At 43.0% G+C, this 23,489-nt stretch overlaps 1 long non-coding RNA gene across 1 annotated transcript in view; it reads right to left on the bottom strand.

Moving 5' to 3' along the window:
• The window catches only part of LOC141373306 (uncharacterized), a 41,900-nt gene extending 25,555 nt beyond the window's left edge, over positions 1 to 16,345 (bottom strand). The window contains exons 1-3 of the long non-coding RNA XR_012379147.1: positions 15,931 to 16,345; positions 4,842 to 5,153; positions 4,223 to 4,418 (exon numbers count right to left, since the gene is read on the bottom strand). This is a non-coding gene — a long non-coding RNA (uncharacterized lncRNA). The remainder of the gene's footprint in view (positions 1 to 4,222; positions 4,419 to 4,841; positions 5,154 to 15,930) is intronic.
• Positions 16,346 to 23,489: the final 7,144 nt, after the last annotated feature.

Below are 23,489 nucleotides of genomic sequence, written 5' to 3'. Positions count from 1 at the left end.
AATTATAGACTCTTGGCGCTGGAAGAGACCTTAGGGTCTTTACATCTCGATCTTCTTCCATCTTGACATCCACACATCCAGGCTCTGACTGAACACCCGCAGAAGCAAGGGTCTCACTGTCTGCTAAGGCAGCCAGTTACGTCTGGGACATTTTTATTTATTAGAAAATTCTTGAAAGAACATAGAGCTACCATACGATCCAGCAATTGCACTACTGGGTATTTACCCCAAAGATACAAATGTAGGGATCTGAAGGGGTACGTGCACCCCAATGTTCATAGCAGCAATGTCCACAATAGCCAAACTGTGGAAAGAGCCAAGATGTCCATCGACAGATGAATGGATAAAGAAGATGTGGTATGTATATACAATGGAATTTTATGCAGCCATCCAAAGCTGGTTCCTTGGGATCTGTCTCCTAAAAATGGTTGGGTTTTCCCCCAGAGGATTGTCCTTCCATACGTATCATAGTTGTAGTTGTAGTGCCTTGTCAGGTGTCCCCACCTCCCCCGCCCATCCTCAATCTTTGCCTTGACCCGTTAGGCTCATCTTGACCATTCAAAAATCCCATTGTAGCTTGTTGCTTGTTGCATAATGTCTAACTTTAGGGTTTATTTGGGTTTTTTTTCTACTCCATTTTCTTTAAGGGGGTATAACTCAGCGGTTAATTCCATGAGCTAATTCCATACAACTCATCAGGTTTAAGTTGACCCTGGTCTTAGTCCTGGCGCCCTCGGTAGTAGTATGACCTAGTCACGTTACCTACCCTCTCTCAGTGTCCTAGTCTGTAAAAATCAATCCTCTTTACCTCATGGGTTGCTAAAGGAATGAAATGAAATAGCACAAATGAGCCGTTTACCCAAGTAAGAGGTCGTGTTACGGGGACTTAATTTTCCCTCTCGCTCATCTTTGTGTAGAGTCTAAATCCATCTCTCTGTAGCAATTACCACCTTCTTGGTCCTGATTCTATCCTCTGGGATGATGCAGAATAGACCTAAATCCCTCTTCCATGTGGCAACTCTTCAAACATTTCCATTTAACCACAACCCCCTTACATGGGCCAGGGCCTCACCAGAGAAACTGAGGTGGGATAAAGCGTGTCCAGGGCCTCACCACAATCTGGAAGGAGAACGAAGAAATGCTGACTTCCCAGGCCTGGAGCGACCATTCCAGCATCTGCCTCCAGGAAGAGTGGGGTGAGCCAGGCCTCCTGGAACACTCAACTCTGGCAACACATGATGTTGAAGTGTTGAAACATGCCACTTTGATGTGGCATTAGCTCATGATATTGCTTTATTTTCTTAATTTAGAAGAAAAGCACAGCTGCTAGAATTTTTAATATAATAATAAGTATGGTGGTGCACCAAAGATTTTCAGGAATTTTTCCACAAGAGCACTGCACCCAATTGTGTAATTTTTTTTTCATATCCATGCAAATCTGTTTTTTTTTCTCTTATGCAAAGACCTTCATTAAATTGTTTTCTAACTTCCTGACCTTTAAACTACTGAATCCTTGCGTGCCTAATGTAGCCTGTCTAGTTGAAATAATTTCTAGAACAAGACAGGGTTTAAGCAAACTAATAGTTAAAATGACTTGCTCCATTTGTTAAAGGAGATCCTCAAAAATCTATTTGATATCTTTTTACCTGCTTGGCATGTGAACATGATTTGATACCATGTATTGAACTCAATGAAATGAGATTACTAGATAAATGCAAAATATTATTCTCCTCAGCCAGTCCCGTAACATATTCCACAGGTAATTTTCCTGTCCCTGGATGCTTTCCAAGCTTGGACTGCTATGACTACAATTCCAGGGTTCTATTATGTCATTTTCTGAATAATACTGGAAATTTCTCTGTCCCTTGGTAGACAGCCTGGTCAAGGTAGGGCCAATCAAAACCATCATAATTTTATGACTATTTTTTCTTTACCAGTCCCAATGCCCAATTCATTGGTTGTTTATCATGCAGAATAAATCTAGTAATTATTTTTATAAATCATCTTTATCTATCTGTAAGACTTTTCACGGGGTGTTTGCCCAATGGGTTACAAGAGTGCCCAGAAATTGATCCTTTCAGCCTTCTGACCAGAAGCAGCTGGGGTTCTGGGTCAGACTCCTCCAGTAAGAAGCAGCCTTGTCTGTTGACCCCAGTATAACAAAGAAATACCATCAGCTTCTTTGGGTGCCCTGTCATGGAAGGGGTTGAGAAACACTGAGCTTCATTGTAAATTTTAGGCCTTTCAAAATACACAATATAATTTTAATACTGTTGGGTCATCCCTGCCTGACTCCATTGGGAGAAGAGTAGCTATGTGTTAGAAGACTTCTTTAAAACCTCAGGTGCTCCGTCACATAAAATGGGCCAAGTGTTCTCACCGACGCACTTCCCTCACTGCCCTGAAATAGGCTCCTACTTCAGATCCTCTTCATGTAGCTCGGATGCAATTTCCTCCCAGAAACCTTCTCTGACTCCTCACATTCCAAAGCACAAGTTAGAAATAATCTCTCTATTCTCTGAATCCTCACAGCTCTTGTTCTATCCTTATCTTACAACGTTTAGCAATTTTTCAGTCACAGGATGATAGCCCTTCTGGAATGTAAACCTTTGGGAGGTGATGTCTATGTTTTATTTTCAATACCCTTTAAAACATTCTTGACAGGACTTGAATTACACATGAAAGGCATTCAACCAGCTAAACCGAAGACAAATTAACTTGACACTTTTCTCTGCTTTGGCCGTGAGCACTTATATCTGATTAATTTGGGAATTTGAGTTTCTTAGGAAATATTATGGGGAACAACTTGGGGGGAGCTTTCAGAAACTTCTGAAAGTATATGGCAGCTTATTTTTAACAACACGATCTAGAAAAAAACAAAAACACATGGAAAGCATTAAACTTTGCCATTAAGCAGAGACGTACAAATGAAAACAAATTTGAAGCACTGTTTTTTTATATATCAAAGTAGAAAAAAAGACTTCAAACAGTCAATACTTGGCAGAGTTGTGGTTAAATTGGCTAGTGGCATTTTAAATTAAAACTTTTATTTTTAAATAGTAGCTAAGAGTCATAAAGATGCCTGGGTGAATTTCCCCAGTCGTACCACTCATAGGAATTTTAGAATTCATGCAAAAGCAACAATTCAACAACAACAACAACAACAAACAAAATATGCAAAATGCACAAAGATGCCCATGACAGTTCATTAGTATAGCAAAAAAAAAAAAAAAGCAAACAAACAACAAATTTTGAAGACAATGCGAATATCACAAAGTAGGAGGATAATTTTATTATCATACAGTATCCAAAATTAGATTGTCTATTCACTAAAATGCAGACTTTAAAAGGAAAATGCTTATTATCTAATGTTAAGTGAAAAAAATCAGGCCATAAAATGAAATGTGCATTATGCATGCATGATGATGACAACAGAAATAGGCAAGAATGTGCAAAAATACAAGTAGTTGAATGTGCTGTAAGACTCTGGCTTGTTTTCTGTTTTAAAGCCATTACATCATCTTTTCAATGACAGACTATATTTTAAGTAATTGAAAACAAAGTCTCATTAGCCTTGTCCTTGTACAAATTCCCAGAGAGAACATATTATTCTTACTCATTTCTACCTCTGCTGCTTGTCTTTGATTCGGACCTGCTCCATTCTCTTCTCCCACTTCTCAGTCCCCCTAACTAGACTAGAAAAAGACCCTCACCAAACAAGGAAGCAAAAGGCACCAAGCTTAGCAGAGCCATGTAACCAAATCCACAAACATCAGAGGACAGGATCTGACAACTCTTTCCCACCATTGCAAAGGCAGACCTAGATTCTTCAATGACCACAAGTGGCCCTGGTTTAATAAGCCTTGCCAATAAGGCACAATGTCCCTGTCCTCAGAAATAGTCCGGGCAGAGCTGTCAGGGGCCCATAAAAGTCTGCACTCCTGAAGGAATGTGACAACTCTGGCATCAAACACAAATTTGTCATTTTCTATAATAAGAGAATGTCCAGTTGTATCAGGCTTTTTTCGCAGGGCCAACACTTAGTACAATGTTGAGGTTGGCAAAGTGAATTTTCACCCGGCCTAGGACTCCTTTCCCTGCCTTCAGGTAATTCCCCGCCTTCAGATGATCAATGAAATCACCTCACGTTACAGTTTACAAACCCCTTTCACATCCAGTTTTTCATTTGCCCCGGTGAGGTCAGTGTTCTTGTTAACTTCACCTTTCAGAAGAGGACACTGAAGCTCAGAGAAGCGAAGTGACTTGTCTAGGGCTGCACGGCAAGTCAGAGACAGAAAGAGGACCCGAGCCCAGCGCTGACTTGGGCTCCGAGCTCCTTCCACTCCCCCTGAGCGCTGCCCCTCTTCGGCTCCACTCACACCGTGCTTGATGGGCTGCCGCCTCCAAGAGATCTAGGTCTGGAAGGAAGGCAAAACGGGAAGGACAGTGTGTCATCTGTGAGCAGGAAAGTCAATGAGTTTCTAAGAAGATGCTGGACTGGGCGCCTGGGTGGCTCAGTCGGTTGAGCATCTGCCTATGGCTCAGGTCATCATGAGCCCAGGGTCCTGGGATGGAGCCCCATGTCAGCCTCCCTCCTCAACGGGGAGGCTGCTTCTCCCTCTCCCTCTGCTGCTCCCCTGCTTATGCTCTCTCTCTCTCTGTCAAGTAAATAAATACAATCTTTTTAAAAAATTCTAAAAAGAAGATGCTGGACTAGCCTGATCTACTGTTTCCTTCCCTGGAGATCAACTCTGGGGAGCTAGGGAGAAAAAGCATTAAGTTGCAGAGAAAGCTGAGAGAACCCCCTGGAGAGACAGAAGCAGTTTTTATCTGGTACTTACAGAGCATCTGGAATGGTCCCAACCCAGGGCAGAGGGTATCCGGGCTCCTGCAGCAGCATAAAACCGGAGGGGAGCTGTTGCTTCTTAGGGTCTTCATCTCCTGGCCCTGGTGCCCACTCCCATTGCCTTGGGATGGACAAGGCCGGAGCTCAGGCCTCTTGAGCAAGTGCTCCTCGGGTGTGAGAGCAGGGCTGTGCCCCAGTGGTGAGGAAGACACATGCAGATTGATCGGTCTCAGGTGGTGACTTCTCGCTCCTTCCAAAGCCCCAGGGCTAATGGATTATAATCTCCTCTTCTAGATACCAGTTCTTCCTAAAGTCAAGAGCACATCTGAGAAGCTGTTTGGTGGGGTGAGGAGTGATTAGAACCTGCCATTCCAGGTTCATCCCCCACTTTGAATACATAGATGTCAACACAGATGGGAGTCTGGGCTTCTGCCCTCCCGCCATCAGCACTGCTGGACAGAGTTGTCCCTAACCCCAGAGAAATGGAAGTTCAAGGGGGAAAAGAGAAGTGTTCATATTTCCAAAGAAAGGCCACAAACCAAGTTACAGATTCCAAAGGAAGCAAAGTATTAGATCTGACAAATCAGGAATTGACATGTATTTTTAAGAATTTGTTTAATTTTTTTATATTAAAAAAATAAAGGATGATATTAGCAATATATAATGAAAACAAGAAGCCACAAAAAGAATTGAGTAGAAATGTTAAGTATAAAAATATAGTAGTTGAGATAATGAATACAATAGATGGTACTTAGCAGAATGGATTTGCCTCAAGAATGAATTTGTGAACTGGGAGATCAGATGAGGAATTCTCCCAGCAGAAAATTATTTTAAAAATAGAAAATATAAAAGTTAAGGTATAAAAGGCAAAAGTAGTCCCAGAAAGAAAAAAAAAAATAGATACAAAGGGAGAGGAGGAAACAATTGAAGGAGTAATGGAGATAACCCCCCCCCAGTATCAATGAAAGATAAAAGACTCAGATTGAAAGGAAGCACAGACAGCAAAAGAGGAGACATAAGGAAAATTGTACTCCTAGACAGAAATTATGTGGAAATTTAAGAATATCAGAGATAAGGTAAAATTGTAAAAACTTCCCAAAAGAAAGAGAGAAAACAGATCACTTACAACAGAATAATACCAAGATCAGATTTTTTTAGCAAGATGCAAGGATACAAGAAAGCAATGAAGTCTTTTCAAAGTTTGGAAAGTTCACCATTTCATATCCAGCTAAACCTTCATTCCAATATGAAGACATGATAAAAATAATCTAAGACATACAGAGTCTCAAAATGTTTGCCACGCAAAAACCCACATATAAAACAGTTTTTAATGATGCGCTTGTATAGGTAGAAAAAAATCTAAGGGATAAGGGAAGAAATATGTGAAGTAAATATTTTTGTAAAGTTTGTGGTTGTCTTAAAAGTAACTAGAACCAAAGAAAAGAGAAAGCAAAATCATATCCACAAAAAATCAGAATTTGAAGTTAAGGTGAACTCAGGACGGTGAAGCAGGGGGAGGCCAAAGGACATATTAATTAATTAATTAATATTAAGAGCATATTAATGTTCTTGTCTTATAGCAGAGAGAACACAGACAACTTTAAAACAATAACCAAAGGGATAAAGAGCATAGAAAAAAGGGACAAATTGAAAGAATAAACTCCTAAAGTAGAAGAAAGTCCTAATATATGGATAACCACTATTTTTTTAAAGATTTTATTTATTTGTGTGTGTGTGAGAAAGAGAGAGATAGAGCAGAAGCAGGGGGAGCGGCAGGCAGAGGGAGAAGCAGACTCCCCGCTGAGCAGGGAGCCTGGTGAGGGCGATCCCAGGACCCTGGGATCATGACCTGAGCCGAAAGCAGACGCTTAAATGACTGAGCCAGGCGTCCTTAATTACTATATATGAAGATGAGCTAACTTGCCAAATAAAAACCCAAATCCAGGTATTTCCTAGACACATGCTAAGGCAACACACATGCCCAAGATGAAAACAAAGGATGAAAATAATTAATCAGGCAAGTAGAACAAAATGAAGTTGGTGTCAATGTAATATTATCAGACAAAAGAAGACCACAACCTTTATGCTAAAACTAGCCAAGGTCTGTGAGAAAGGGTAATTACATAGCTCAGCCACTTATGGTTATGGATGTAAAAATTCCAAAGAAATTTTTAGTAAATCAAATCCAATAGTTCATTAAAATTACCATATACCACAATGACCTTTTTCCCAGGTATATGAGGATAGCTTTCCAATTGGAAAATCCATAAACATTAATTCACTAGATCAGCTAAACGTGGTTAGCACAATAAGAAAAAAAATTGGAGGGGTAAGAACTGAAAAAGAGGAAATAAAATTAGCCTTGTTTTCAAATAATGTGATTTTTTTGGACTTTCTTTTTTTTAAGATATTATTTATTTATTTGACACACAGAGAGAGAGCGCACACGCACAAGCAAGGGGAGTGGGAGAGGGAGAAGCAGGCTCCCCGCTGAGCAAGGAGGCCGACGAGGGGACTCGATCCCAGGACTCTGGGATCATGGCCTGAGCCGAAGGCAGATACTTAACCAACTGAGCCACCCAGGCGCCCCTGGACCAACTTTCATGTTCGTTTTTGGTGAGAAGGGTAGTCATGGCTGGAACTGGAAATTTGTAAAACCTCTTAGAAACACAATTTGATCTTGTCTTGTAAAATTGAACTTCACGGACCCCTAAACCCAGCAATTCTCCTAGCGCTATGCTTAGAAGAGGGCTTGGCATGCTGTATGCCAGAACATACAGGTATTAATGCTCATAGCACTGAGGTTCACACTAGCAAACAAATGAAATCCCATCAACACAGGAGCTGATGAATAGGTTATGGTGTATTCAAATTAAATAAATACCAACAAGCAACAATATGGACAAGTCTTTCCAATATAATATTCATTAGAAAGTAAAAAATATCAAAACAATTTGTGCATGATGTCTTTTTTATAATATGAAGAACAACATTAATAAACTATGCTTTTAAAGGACTACCTACAGATGAGATAAAAACGATTTAAAAAAGAAAGGAAAGGAATGATGAACGCAAGATTCGTGATGATGGCTATTTTGGGTGGGGCAGGGCAGACCACAGAGGCAGATTTGGTCAAGTGACTGTCAAAGTCCTACTTTCCACATTGAAGGGACATTTTTGAATGCTTGTTACATCAGATTAACTATGCAAATAAATACAGTAGCGTCATACGTGAAACAGGGATTGTGATTAATCCAGTTCTAAGTCTCTGAGATCGAAAAGAAATATTTCAAATGGGAGACTCCCAGGTGCTGAGGCCCTGGAGGTGATTTCTTTGAGCAGGACTGCTGTCTGAATCATGCATTTTAGTGGCCATTTGTTCCATTAGCCCTGGAGGACTGCCTAGTTCCTTAAATATAAGTACCAAGACTGCTTTAAAGATCATGGGCAAAGACCCTACATTTCCACACTCAGACACCCTGACATTAGCCAGAGGCAGGCATTTGCTTCTCCAAAGCAGTAGTGCCTTAAACTTCTCCTCGCCTAAGCCCCACCCCCCCTTACTGTTCTGCATATTGCCTCCAGAGAGTCACTGCTAAATTGCTAAGCTGAGCAGAGTTCTTTTCCTACATCACTACCTCTGGAATCAAGGCTTTGGCTGGGTCTTGTAGGACCTCAGTGATTTTTCCCCGATAATAGAGCGCTGCAATACTCACCAGTCCCTGAATATTTCCTGCAGCTTCATACCACTGTGCCTTTGCTCATGCTGTTCGTCTACCTGCAATACCCTTACCCTCATCTGTTGATATTCCACTCATTTTCAGATTTCAGTGTCCCTTCTTCCTATTCTGTGCAGACCTAGAGAGAAGGGGCCGTGGGTAGAAAGGGTATGACTATCCACGTGCTTAGGAATAACAGCAGCCTTATTATGGACAAAGTGTAGACATTCAGAGTTAAGCCAGTGACAGAGCCTGCAAATCACATCCAGGTTGCAACTGAGGCCTCATTCTGGTGCCCCCCACCTGTGTCCGTAGGGCCTGAAACTCTGATCTCTTTCCCAGTCTCCCAGAGGTGATTTCTAGACACCATTATGGAAAGAGCTTGGGCTTTGGAGTCAGACTAACTTGAGTCATTCTGGATCTACTCTTTAAAATGCATCGATCACGTGTTATGATGAGAACTGGGTGTTATATGCAACTAACGAATCGTTGAACACTACATCAAAAACTAAAGATGTATTATATGCTGGCTAACTGAACATAATAAAAAATGCTATGAAAAAAATAATAAAATGCACTGAACCTACGGGACTTTAAACGTTTACACTCTGAAAAACAAGAGAACAATTTAAATAGTGCAAATGATTGTGCCCATCATTTCATTAAGTTTGCAATGTACCCCAGTGAGCATGAGATGACACATGAGAATCTGTTGCTTGTGTAAAACTACATGTTTTTTACTTTGCTGACAAATTCAAGGACTTCCAAGGCTATTGACTATGAGCAATGTTTACCTCACATGCTGATTTTGAAATCCTAACCCCTGGGTGAGAAGCTACTTTCTTGTAGAAGCTTTGTGACTTTGAACAAGTCTCTCAATCTCCCTGAACTTTGATTTCCCCATTCTTAAATTCTTTTAGGAGTGTGGCACCTCAACATCTGCCATCCCACCTGAGCTCTCTTCCCACAAAAAGTGGGATCTACCTTCCTTCCCCTAGAATATGGGTGGGTCAATGACTTGCTTATCACCGACAGAGTAAAGGAATGCAATGTGAATTCAGAGCAAGGTCACAAAAGGTGGCCCAGCTTCCTTCCACCTTTTGTTTTGTTTTGTTTTCTGGAACAGTTGATTTTCGAGCACCAAACCTCCATGTAAAACATTCATTTACCCTGAGACCACCACGCTATGGGGAAGCCCAGGCCACAGAGACAGGCCGCATACACGTGCTCCCATCCCAGTAGGCAGATAGTGGCAACTGCAGACATATGATTTATGATGCCTCCAGATGAGTCCAACGCAGAGCTGGTGAGCCCTGAGCCTTTGCATCTTCCAGCAGAGGTCCCAGACATCATGGGACAGAAACGAGCTGTCCCTTTTGTGACCTTTCTGAATTTCTGACCCATAGAACCCATGCTCATAATAGAATGGTTGTTTTCTGCTACTACGTTTTGGGGGTAGTCTTCAAAGTAGCAATAGAAACTGAATCAAAGATTTTTCTGAGGTCTGAATGAGATGATTTACATAAAATACCTGGCACAAAGCATGTGCTCAGAAAATGGTGGCTGATACCAGTCTTGTGTCTTATGGCTGGTCTAGCAGCATGAGGTCAGCATTTGGTTTTTCTGAACTAAGGCTTCTCATTAGGAATATCTCCCTGAGGAACTCCAAAGTTTGGTGTGTGCATCAAATAGGATGATGGATGTGAAAATGTTTTGGAAACTGTAACGTTGTGTACAAATCAAAGGAATGCTTACATTTATATGATATTTGCCCACTAAGAGCTCAAGATAGGAGAGCACTCTAATAATCTTTTGGTGGCAGTCAGTGCGTGAAATTCTGAGATCAAAGGACCTTAGCCTGAGGCCCCACATTTGCTCCCTGTTAGAGATCATGAATTTCAACCGTCCATCTAATAAACTGGGGAAGGAGGTTGTGTCATGTTTATCAGCTTCTAACAGTTAAAAATGTGACCTGTATAGGACATGTACAAGACACTAAATTCAGCAACTGTGATGCAGAAATAAGCCCATTGACCATAGTTCCTTGCAATGGCCTGTGGGGCCAGTTCTAGGGACAATAGAACAAAGGAGATCTTAGAAAACACCCATGAGTTGTAACAAATTGTCACAACTTGAGATTTGCCATCTCTCTACATTTACAGGCTTGAGGGATGGCACGCCACATCCATATAAATCAATAGGATAAGCACCATGTTCAACTTGACCTCTGAGATTCTAAGATATAGTTATGTCACCCAGTGCATTGACGATCTGGAGGGAAAAGCACCACATAATAGAATTTATTTGTTTGTTTTGAGAGATAATTATGTGTTACCTTTGAAAAGGATACACTGATGAATCGAACAAAGATTTTTGCCCTGAAAGAACTTAGGTACTAGCCAGGGAGATATGGTGCATAAGTATAATTAGTTTTCTCTCGTACTACTTCACTTCACAGCCTTGTGCTCTAGCCAAACAAACCATCCTTTCACTAGTCATCAAACTTCCCATGGTTTCCCTGCCTCTATGTTGACAGTATTGACTCCAATGGGCTTCCTCTTGTCTCTCACGACCATTTGTTTCCCCAAACCAAGCTCCAATGCAAATCCCTCCATGAAGACTTTCCTGATACCCCCAAACAGTAAGTGATCTCTCTCTTCTCTAAAGGTTCTTTGTATTGGCTTTAAAATGTGATACTTTGTATTTGAGTTATTTATATCCATGTCTGAACTCCCTGGTAGATATGAGCTCTGAAGGCAGGATCTGTATCTGTGAAGTTGACGATCCAGTCATGTCTCCCACCAGATATAATCAAATGCAGTAGCATTTTGATAAAGCGTGGTTAGTTTCCATAGCAAGTGTAACTCCGCTCTCCCCCTTCTTCTCTGCATATGAAAATTAAAGTGTGGTTATGCTGTGAATATCTGATATAGACTCTAGAAAATATGAGCCCAAAGTACAGGACAACATAAAATGCTTATGTTTCTTTTCTAATGTTTGTTTTATGAACCTAAGACCTGCAAGTATTCCCAGACTTCCTGTGGCAAAGATCATCCTCTTAGTTTCTAAGCAAAATCCCCTAAAAAATAGAAAGATTGGGCAATATTTTGCTATGAAATGTCAGATCTTGAAGTTACCTTAGGGATTATCTAGTTTAATCAACTTGTCTTAAATATGGGGTAATTGAGGTTTGTAAAAGGGATGAGGCTTGTCCAGGGTCATAAAGTGATTTGGGGACCAAAATGGACTTCAAACACGGTCACTGGGTGGCCACGGCAATGTCCCTGTCTATATACAAGACCGCGTTGACAAGCTGACCCTGCTCTTGGTTCAAACCGTGCCTGAAAATTCTGCCCCCAAAAGAGCCTAGACCATTACAAGCATTACAGCAGGCCTGCCCGAAACTTTGCTGAACGGATCATTTGCCCAGCCTTATATGAGGCTAAAGAACTTGAAATAAGCTGGACATGCTGTCACCAAGAGTCCCGAAGGAACCACATGGGGACCAACATAAGACTAAGCCCAAAGACAGCAGTTGGGGCCAGTAGGGGACTATGTCCTTAGAGGGACAGACTCCTGGAGCTAAGAGAGCCTTGGAGATCAACCACAAGAGGAAGTAGCACTGCCTCATGAGGGAGGGGTCTTGTCTTCTAGAAATGACCCTGTCATTTCCCTGCCATGTAACTTTCAAGTCACGGCCCCTCTCCAGTCCTCAGTTTCTAAGGCTATGAGACAAACAGGCTGGGTTAGATAATATCGAACGTACTTTTCAAATCGGATACTTTTCTAGTCTATAGAACATCCCATTTCCTAGTCTGACAGGTGAGGAAAAGGAGGTGTATGGAGGATCTGTAACTTGCTTAAGGTCACACAGTGTGTTGGTGGCCCAGTGGTGACCACAGCCCAGGACAGCATTTTATCTACTGCCCTACGTAGCTGGAATCCTCCGTTCCGAGCTGCCCTGTGGCCTTGAGGGGAATTGTGTAATTCCTGTCCCAGGGCTGTTGCAATTGCCCTCTTCTCTATCCCCTGGAGACCGCTGACCACGTGCCGAGGGCTGCGGGAAAGGGGTCTGAGTCTTCTTCACCCTAAAATTGGAGTGACGATCAAATCCTTGCCGTTCTTTTCCTCCCTTTCAGTAAAATGAAACCAAAACCAAACTCCTTAACTTTGGGGGCTGGGAGGCTCCAGAAGAGGTGCACCTCAGCCCTGCTTATGCAGAGCCCCAGCATCCCGGGCCTGTGAGGGTGAAAGCCCTTCTGGGGCGGGTAGAGCTCCTGCCTGAGTCTCTGCAGAGTGAAGCCAGATGAGGAGCGAGAACCAGACCAAGGCGCTTGACCCGGGAGAAGCAACACTGAGGCCAAGGGGTGTGGAAAAACTTCAGCCAGCATGGCTCAGAGACTTCTGTCTGAGTGACTCTGAGTCACTTCAAATCCCATCTAGAAATGGGGAAGGAGGTAGGCAGAAGGAAAAAGAATCCTACTTTAAACCTTTCGTTACCTTTGAGACTTATAACTTCTCTTGGGGCCGGAAACAGAAAGCATTTTCCTCGCCTGTCTCCTTTGCCATACAGCAGAAAAGCTGTTTTAAAAAGGGCAATTGAAGTGGGCCAGCTCTGAATATCGGACATGATTACTAGAAAATCCAATAGGTTTCTTATCTTAAAGACACATAAGACCCAGGGCTCCCACTTCTTCCTCAAGAGGAAGCCACATGGCTTTGCAGACCCTCACGCCAGGAGAACTCTAATTGATGATCCTGCTTTTGATGTGACTTGCTCAAGGTCATAAGAAAGGCAGTGGCAGAGGCAAAAATTACATACAGATTGCCCGTCTCGCTGACCCCGGTTCCTGTTGTTGGAGGGACACAATGAAAGTAAGAAAGGAAGCAGGTCTCCAGAGAGATATCATGCCTCTTCCTAAGTCTTTTTTTTTTTTAAATAAGCTTCAGATAACCAGAAGTTTGAGGTCAGAGGATAACTTAAGGCCATCAGAATTTGGCCAGATTGGACTTGGGGCCTCTAGAGAATTCTGTCCTTTTGGCAGTCAGATATAGTGATGAACGCCAAGCCAGGCCTGTGATTTGGGCACAGCTCCAGGCTCCAGCCCCTCTGAGCCTGGGCTCCAATATGCACAGGGAGCTCAGCAGCAAGCAGGGTCCATCCCTGAACATACGCTTTTAATCAGAGACACTGGGACCTGGATGGGACCTTAGCATGATTTAATTTTTCTCGCATCACAGCAGATTTAGAAATTGAAGGCCAGGCCGACACGGGACAGGACACGGGATGCTTGTGCGAGGTCACATGGGAATTTAGGAAACCACACAGTGGGGTGGAAAGGGATAGCTTTGGGCTGCTAACCTGGTTCCAAATCTCAGCTCTGCCACTTACGGGCTAAGATTCCCCAGCTGAGTCACTTGAGCTCCTTGGATAGCAATGTCCTAATCTGTAAAATTGAAGGGGGCACAGCTATATTGCCAAAATTACAGGACTGTTAGGATAATTAAATGAGTTGAAAAATATCAAAGTGATTCGTAAACAGGAAATCATTATTCATACTTTAATGTTGGTATTAAATTACAATAAAACACAACCTAATAACAACAATAGTGTACTCTTCTGTGTGCCCACCACCTGCCAAGTACTTCACATACATCGTTTCTTTTAATTCCTAGGAAGACCGGGCAAAGACTTTCACCAATAACCATATACTTGGGGCAGGGTTTAAACCAGGTCATTTAAACATAATCTCTCACACAGCACCTTCAACCCTGGTCCATTCCCAGGCCACATTTGGCTTCCCCTTCTCTCACTCACCCCCTTTCTACTGAATTAGCGGCTCTTTGGTGTTGAGGGCAGGGTGTCTCCTCATGCTTTTTTGGCCCCAGGAGATATCCTAGTATTTTATGCAAGGTAAATATCAGTTAAAAATAAATAAAATAAAGAGCAACGTGATAAATAAATTAATATTTCTTTTTTAGAAATACCTTAATGGAGGGATCATTTGGTTTTTATCCAGAATCTACCAATGTTCAGCTAAGCCAGGTGGAAGATAGATATGTTCCAAGATGTTCCAAGATAACTAAGCCATATAGAAAACCTGAGCTTGTAAAAGTTTTCAAACAAGAAGATGAGCCTATGAGATATAATCTGGCAATTTGTAAAGAGCGCTTTCTTTTTGCTTCCATAAACATCTTCTCTGTTAGCTTTTCACCAAACTGATCGGTCTGCCCAGATATAATTTCAGGACGTCCCTAATACATCCCAAGTGGCAGGACTTTGCTGGTATTTTTTCAACCTGTCTTCACAAGGGACTTGTGTGTCAACCAGAGACCGTGCTTTTTAATGAGCAGCCTTGCTGCTGGAATACCTGCCCCCTCCCGGGGCTTGAGACCTTTCATCTTCCCTCTGACAGTGTTGCGGTCTTCCTTTCTTTGGCAGACTGCATTTTTTTTAAGATGGCTGCAACAATCTCTTCCCTACCACGCACTCTTCCAGAAACCTGTCACTCCTCCCAACATATTGTGGGGTCTGAATCTCCTTTTGAATCTGGGTGGGGTCGTGACTCACTTGTAAACATTTCAATACTGTGTAAGTGATGCTGTATGATTTCTGAAGCCACATCATAAAAAGTGATGAAGCCAATTCCTCTTTGCCCACCTGGAGTCCTGAGCTGCCAAGGGAGCAGTCCAGCTGCCCTGAGGCTGCCATGCTGTGAGGAAGCCCAAAGAGAGCCACACAGAGGGATGAGAGGAAGGAGTCCTGAGAGATGCCTGGCTTGCTCCCAACTGCTCCAGTACCCCCTCCCCAGCTCTTCCAGCTCCCGCTCTTGTCTGCAACCACTGCAACTGAGCCACTGAGCCAAAGAGGCTCAGCCCAGCCCTCTTAAACTGCCAACCCATAGTTCAAACCACTATGTCCTGGGGAGGTTTGTTTGCAGCCCAAGCAACTGGAACTTACTCTTTTCTCCATCCCGCTGCCCAGTCTGATTACAGCAGCCTAGACACATGCCAGGGCATTATTAGTGTCAGGGAAGACACTCAGTCATGCTCCTTTCATCTGCTCTTTGTTAATAGTAATGCATCTTGGCTCCATCACCTACCACATGAATGCTCTTAGGACATCTCATAACATCTCAGACCTGGCTTCCCTCAATAGGAAAAGGGGAGTAAGAATTGTGGCCCATGAGTGCTTCACAGATAATGATGTTTATTACATTCTACAACACTCTACATTTTCCTGAGAAGATCACATACACTGTCTCATTCTAATCTTTACAACAACTTTGTGAGGTCGCTGGGAAGCTGTCATTATCCCTCTGGCCCAGTTAAGGGAAATGATACTCAGAGAGGTTGATGACTTACATAGGTCCCAGGAACAGCTGGTCCAGTTGGAAGCAGAATCTAGATCATCCATGTTCCAGAACCTGGCCCTGGTCCGCACAATCTCATGAAGTACCAAGGTTCCTAGCTGCTTTAGTTTCTTCTCCACTTGTATCCTCTCTTGTTTCCCTAAGATTCTGTTCCATTTTGCCTGCGGCCCCTAACCAATCATCTCTTCATCTTCAGCTCTCCGAATTTGATATAGACTCGGTTTTTCACAGCTTTATAGTGTTCCCTTGAATCATCACTCTCAAAGGAACATGAGATGCACCCTCTTGGGAAGAATTGTTTTGAAACCTCCACCAGGGAACAAGAGTTTAAATTTCAGACAGTCAAAGCCCAAATGCATTCAGAGCTTCCTTCATTAACTTCACATATTTGGGATTTAAATCAACCCCATTAAACAGATCTCCTGGAAATGAGAAATCCAGCCCTGGAAAGTTATCTAGTCCTGGCTTGCCAACAATTGTATAGTAAGATCAAGTGAAGCCTGTAGTCTTAATCTCCAGTGGGTCTTAACCTCTAGTATTGTGGCTTCAAAGTCAATACTTGTTTTACTCCTTGCACTGGGCACAGGGAAAGACTAGCAAAAGCTCTGCTCACCACTTCCAGTGGGTGCTAGTCATCATAAAGCAGGACCTGGTTAAGAGTCAAGGAAGGAATTCCAGCTGCCCAGGGGAGAGCCATGGGTCCCAATATACTCAGAACCCCAGGTAATACACCTGAGAAGTGCCAAATCAAGGGTCCAAGAAGAAGGCCCTGGAGTGCTATTCAGTTCTCTGGGGACTTAGAGAGCTCTGGAGTAGCTTTAATGGGGAGAGTCAAGACCAATCATGAAGTGAACCTAAATTGTGTAAGTTGTAGGTACACTAAGCAAATGTATGACTTCGGGGCAATCAATTCCTCTCACTTTCCTTCCTTTGTAGAGGGATGAATGAGAAGTGGTCTGGAAAGCCAACTCTACCACGTTCTGCTGTGATGTTCATCATGCTGAGCCCCAGCTTCCACATCTGTAAAATGGGAAAAACAGCTATATAACAAGGTTGTAGTGAGAATTAAATTGGATAGCATGTACGGAAAAGTGTAATCTTACATCTTAAACTAAGTGGGTGACAAATGTTATTTCCCTTTCACCAACACCTTCCCTTTGCATTCTAATATTCTCTGCTCTTCTGACCAAATTTACCCGACGGTTGCTTGATTTTTTTTCTGATCTTAATCAAGTCAGAGAAGGTTAGTGAGGTCATGGTGCATAAACCATGCTGAGGGTCGAGGGCGAGTTTTAGGTAAATTGTGGTTTTAATGTATGAGAAAGAGCCTGTAACTAGTGGGGGTTTCCATTTTTCAGTGGTAAGATGCTGCAAGCATGGGTTTGCAGTAATGCAGAGCTCCTCTGCTCTCGGCAATCTTGTGGCCGAAAGATGTTTTAAAACCCCCGTGTTCAGATGACCCTGCTACTGATTAGTAAAGTGTCATTTCTATTTTTAGTTCCACAAAGAGAAAGGCAAGTGAAATTTGCCCCACTTCACTATCTCCAAATGGACGATATTACTGAACAATTATTTAATGGCCTCACAACATCTGTTTTTAAAAATATTTTTAGGTCCATATTGAAGCTGCAAGTTCATGGATAGTCCAAATATCCGAACTCCAATGCCCAACTGGATATTCTTGGTAAGAAAACTTTTTCCCCTTGTCTACAGTTAGTATTTGTCGCCTGCCACATACACATGTTGAGTGAAGAAGAGATTAAGCTGGAAAAGTCTATGTTTCTAAAATAATGCTGGTGATGGTTAACAGGAGTTCACACTTGTAGAGCATTCTATAGGTGGCAAAGAGCCTTCATTGCTATCATTTCTCTTGAGTGTCCCAATCACTCTGTGAGGTACACATGGAAAGAAATGTTATCCCCAACAACAGATGAGAAAATAGAAAGCCTGGGGGTTTAAGCCATTCATCCAAAATCAAGCTGCATTTCCTGAGCTGTAGTGCCCCAGGAAGACCTCTGGTCAACTCAAGGCATGGAGCCAATAAGTTCATCAGTTATAAATCCTTGTAATGCATGAGCTCCATGCTGGCCAGCAAAAAAAGGGGAGCAGGTGGAAGGAGACTTGGGCACACCTCTCCCCTTTTTTTGCTGGCCAGCATGGAGTGTGAACAAGTGTGAACTCCTGTTAACCATCACCAGCATTATTTTAGAAACATAGACTTTTCCAGCTTAATCTTTTCTTCACTCAACATGTGTATGTGGCAGGCGACAAATACTAACTGTAGACAAGGGGAAAAAGTTTTCTTACCAAGAATATCCAGTTGGGCATTGGAGTTCGGATATTTGGACTATCCATGAACTTGCAGCTTCAATATGGACCTAAAATATTTTTAAAAACAGTTGTTGTGAGGCCATTAAATAATTGTTCAGTAATATCGTCCATTTGGAGATAGTGAAGTGGGGCAAATTTCACTTGCCTCTAGCTTCTAGAGAAGTTACATACAAGTTAGGAGGAAGAAAATAGACTGAGGAATGCACAGGACTGGGGAGCTCAAGGTAGAGGTGGTATATGCATTTCCTGTTGCTGCTGTAATAAATTATCACAAACCGGATGACTGAACACAACACATCACTCCAATCTCTGCTTCCATCGTCACATAGCCGTCTCTCCCTCTCATAAAGAACTTTGTGATTACAATGGTGGCAACCAGATAATCTCTCCATCTCAAGAGCGTTAATCACATCTACACGGTCTCTTTACCATGTAAGGCGACATATTCACAGGTTTCTGGGATTAGGATATGGGCATCTTTGGAGTCATTCCTCAGCCTACCACAGGTGACGAGGTGACAGGTGGATGGTGGCGGCCGTTTCTCTTACTGGTAAATGCATCACTTGCATGGCTGTGTTTGCCGGTCTGAAAGCCACACTCCTCGCTGCCACCTGATGTGTAGGGGCCAAAATAGAACACATATCTTCTGATTCCAATTAAAGTGCTCTTTCAGGCACATAATACCTGCCGTCTCAAAACTATATTTACATTCATTTTTGCAAATAGTTCACCCTTGTATAGATGGTAATTAATATTTGCATAATGCTTTAGAGTTTATAATGTCCTTTTTTATTTACATGAAGTCATTTAATCCCTACAATAACCCTCTGAGACGGTTATTATTAGCATATTTTAGATATGAAGAAGCTAAGGCTAGGAGGGGTGAAGTGATTTGTCCAAGGTCACCCAGCTGGAAAGGGCAAGACCGGAATGCAAATCTCAAAAATTTCATCACGTGCAGCTCTAAATAATGAGTCTATACTTAAGTCCACTTTACTAGAGGTGGTAGTTTATCTTTTGGGGATACTATAAAGGTGACTGGGATCTCCAGTGAGTTCTTGAGAGAAAATGAGTCAATAAATGTGAAAGTGCTTTGTAGCAGTATGACTCACTACTACAGAAAGTTATTGATGGTATTATCACCATCGGCATCATCAGCATCATCATCATCACCATCATTGCCATCCTCATCTACCGTGGAGACCAAGAGAATTCAAACAGCTCAACACCGCTAATTGCTGTGCTTAAAACACTGACCCCAACTGTCTCACAGTCCCTGGGGACAGTGTCATAATAACACATCTCAGGGTTCTGTGGTTTTTTGGCCACTGGGCAGGTGTAGCTGGCGGAAGCAGAGCCCCAAATGGATAAGCCAAATTCTTGTGCCCTTGTAGGTAAACAAGGCGTCCCTTTGCTCTACGGAGCAAGAGTTCCCAGAAAAATCCACGTTGTGAGAGAAGACACTGACCCTTCCAGGTGCATGGTAATATAGCTTTCACTGTTTCTTTGCTTTTTTTTTTTTTTTTCCTCCTGTCTTTCTTCTTTTGTTTTGATGAAGCCATTTGCTCTGCATTCCAATGTGTCTAATTTGGTGGAGAGGAGGGGTTAGGAGGTAATTGGTAGGGATGGGAGAGGAGAGTGAGAGCTGAGTTGCTGCCTAGACCTGGCCCAACTCTGGTGGGTGGAGCTCCACCACCACCGCCCCCCCCCGCCCCGCCCTCCTGATGACACCTTTTGTTGAAGAGGAGCAGCAAGCTTCTAAAATTTGCAACTTCAAAACCAGACCAGGACACTACAGAGAAGGAATAACCAAGGCGTCCTCCGGGGGTGGCTGAGCAGTCAGCCGGGCCCCCACCTCATTTGAGTGAGACCGCCAAGAGCCTTCACGTGGGGCCTGGGCCACAGGACCACAATTAGGAAGCGCTCCCTGCTCCTCACAACGGCTACCCTCGCCAGGCATTGGTGGACGGAAGAGAGGCAGGTGCATTCAAATCATCCTGGTTTGACCAAGGGAAATGAAGCACTAAAACAGCTTGGTCCCACAATGAGTCAGGATGGGGGGCAGGGAGGGACACCCAGAGCTATCTGACCCTCTTTGGGAACTAGTTCTTTTTATGGTCACTTAGCCCAGGCAGTCCGGTGCTTGAAGGGAATCTCGGTTCTTGCACTTTGTTGCTACTGGGGCAACAAAAAACTCAACTGCCAGGGGTCTCTCTTAACAGTTGGATCCACCTGTAAACACAGTTGCTTCTCAGACAAGTTCTCGCCTTCTGAAATGCACCCTTCTCCCCAACAACCATCTCTGCCCACTCAAATGCTACTCACGCTTCCTGCCTAGATTCTACCTTTTCCAAGAAGCCTTCCCTCATCCCTTCAGCTAAATCTAGAAATCTCCTCTTCCTGGGAACCATCATTAGCCCTTTTCTCAGATACTTTTGCATATCATTTTTAAATGAAAATAATTTCTCACCTATTAAATTTCTCACCCTGCTAAGCACTTTCACACTTGCTGTTTAATTTGCTATTTAGATTCCCTTAATATTCGACAGAAACTCCTTGAAGACAGAGATTGTATCTGACTCATCACTCCAACCAACCCCCCTTCCCCACACTATGCTTCCAACCAATAGTTATTGGGTTAATAATTTTAGAAAATAATTTGAAAAAGTCGTAAATTAATAAAGACTTTGAAGCAGGCATGGAATGACCTATTTGTCCATGTCCCACTCAAGGAAGCCAAGGTGACCAGTGAAAACCTACCTGAAGGGAACCCTGGCTGCCTATGGGACTCCGGGTCTGAGAAGGGCTGATAGAGTACACTCACGGGTTACCTTGTCTTCATCTATACCCCCCACAGCAGTCCCTGCGAACCCTCATTTGGTTCTAGAGTTTTAGGTACCATTGATATCCTGAGGTCTCCTGAATCTCTATCTCCACTACTTATCTTCAACCACTACATTTGTCTTCCCAGATGCACCCCACATCTCTAGTGGGGCATTTTTGCCAAAGCTTACAGAAGCATGTCCAAAAGAGAATTCACTTCTCCCACCTCTCACCCTAGCATTACTAAAGCTGGTGCATGTTCTTTGTGTTCAGCCCCGTTAGTAGCATTTGCATCCTCTCTGCCTCTAAAGCTGGAAATCACCGGGTCATCCTCACACACTTCCTTCCCTCACCCTCCACATGCCAGTCATCAAGCCCTAGGAGCTTAACTTCAGAAACAGATACGCTCTCCCACCCTGCCTCTCCATCCGCAATGCTCCAGCTTTCCTTAGCTTTCAGCAGGACCACAGCGACATCTGCTCTCTGTCCTCCATGTCTCCTTGGGTTGCCTTCTTCAAAAGCAAATCTAACCAAGGTATGCTCTTGCTTGGGAATCCCTCCTAATGATCCACCACCTGTAGAATTGAGACAAAATTCCTCAATGGGGGCATGTGACACCCTTCACTGTCTGATCCCCATCTTCATCTCCTGCCTCCTCAGCCTACATCGTCACCCTGAACTTCTTACCCCAACATACTGATGTCTTTCACAACTTTCACAATTTGTTTATATCTCTGTAATACCACTGACCGCACTCTACTGTAATTTTGCTTTTCAGGTGTCAGTCACTCCACTACATTTTAAGATCCAGGAGGTTAAGAACCTGTGCTTATTAATTTTTTTTATATTGTCAGGGTCTAGCCCAAGATCTGCTCATAGTGGGCCCCCTGAAAATTATGTATCAAATAAATCATCAAATACACTCAAAGGTTCTCTACACTAAAGGAAGCATTACACTGAAGTGAACTTGGCTCCGGACGCCAGTCCCAGCTCTGTCGTCACTGGTCAAAACGAAGATGGACTTTGAAGTCAAAGCTGTTGACTTTCGAATCCCACCTCTACAACTCACTAGCTGTGTGATTTCAGGCAAGCAACTTCCAACTCTGTGCCTTAGTATTCTCATCTCCAAATGGGGATCATCACTACCTCAGAGCATTGCCATGGGTTACATAAGAAGTTAAATGTGAAGCGTGCGGCACAGGGTCTGGTACCTAACAAATTGCCATGACTATTACCATGAATTAGCTGCATTGCCCTGGGCCAGCCCTTTCCTCCTCCCAGGACTCCTTGGAAACTCCTTGTATGAGATGAAGGTTCAGATGGGCATGTCTGAGGTTCCCTCAAGCGCCATCACTGTATGCCTTTACAGCAGTCCAGATTTACAGTGATCTGCATCCAGCCCTGAAACTACCTGCCTGGAAAGAAGGACTCTAATCATCCCTTGGGTGTGAGCTTTGCCACTGCACCCAAAGTCAAAGTCATCCACCATACTGGGGATCCTTATGAGCACAAACTAGTGCCTTTGCTGTCCTGTGGAATCTGGCTCAGATTTGGACTCAGAGAAGCTACTCCTGTCTACTCAGGAGAAGAAGCAATGACAAGAAGGAGGCCAGTCTCTGTGAGGCCAACCAACACTGATAATAGGGACAGGGCAGTGCAGGTTTCCAATCACACAGTGTGCTACTCATTTAAATGACTTTGCGAACTTATTTTTCAATCCTGTGTTCATCCCCAGTTCATTCTTATTAATGTCCTGTTAACATCTTAATTTGAATTGTGGCCACTGCATTTCATACAAAGAACACACATGAGTCTATTTAAAGTTTTGTGGATTCTCCCAGACAGGAGGTGTCTTTCTCCCACATTTGCACATTTAAAATTTATTTTTGACATCTTAATATGATTATTTTTGTTCTTGTAATGTCATGGAGTAAAAAAGAAAAATAGCTGGTTGGGTTTCTTTCCCTAACATTAAAAGCAGGGAAAATAGCCAATTCTTTGGAAGCCAGTTGTTTGGAGTAAGATTTGAGGTTTTGCTGAGTGAAATAATTAGGCACTTCTAAAGAATAAAGTAGCAAAGCATTGTGGGAAAACAGCACACTCAGGCCATTCAGCAGACCGCGGGCAGCTTTCCCGCTCTAGGGCAATAAATATCTCCAGAGAGCCACCCAACGTAGGGGAAAGAACACGAGGTTTGGGGTCAGTCAGACCTGGATTTAACCTCATCCTTCCCACTTGCCAGTTGTGAGATTCTGGCAATTTCTTCAATTCTAAGAGACTCAGTTTCTCCAGGTCAAATAAAGATAATAATAGTGCATACTTCACGGTGATGTTGAGAGAACTGAAGGAACTGTAGATAAGCATGTAGTGGATATCAGTAAATATTAGTTCTCTTTT

Source organism: Callorhinus ursinus, unplaced genomic scaffold, assembly GCF_003265705.2.
Source record: "Callorhinus ursinus isolate GAN/ISIS: 27379988/994484 unplaced genomic scaffold, GSC_fseal_2.0 scaffold1, whole genome shotgun sequence".
In the NCBI taxonomy this organism is placed as follows: domain Eukaryota; kingdom Metazoa; phylum Chordata; class Mammalia; order Carnivora; family Otariidae; genus Callorhinus; species Callorhinus ursinus.
This window is presented reverse-complemented; position numbering and strand designations above follow the sequence as displayed.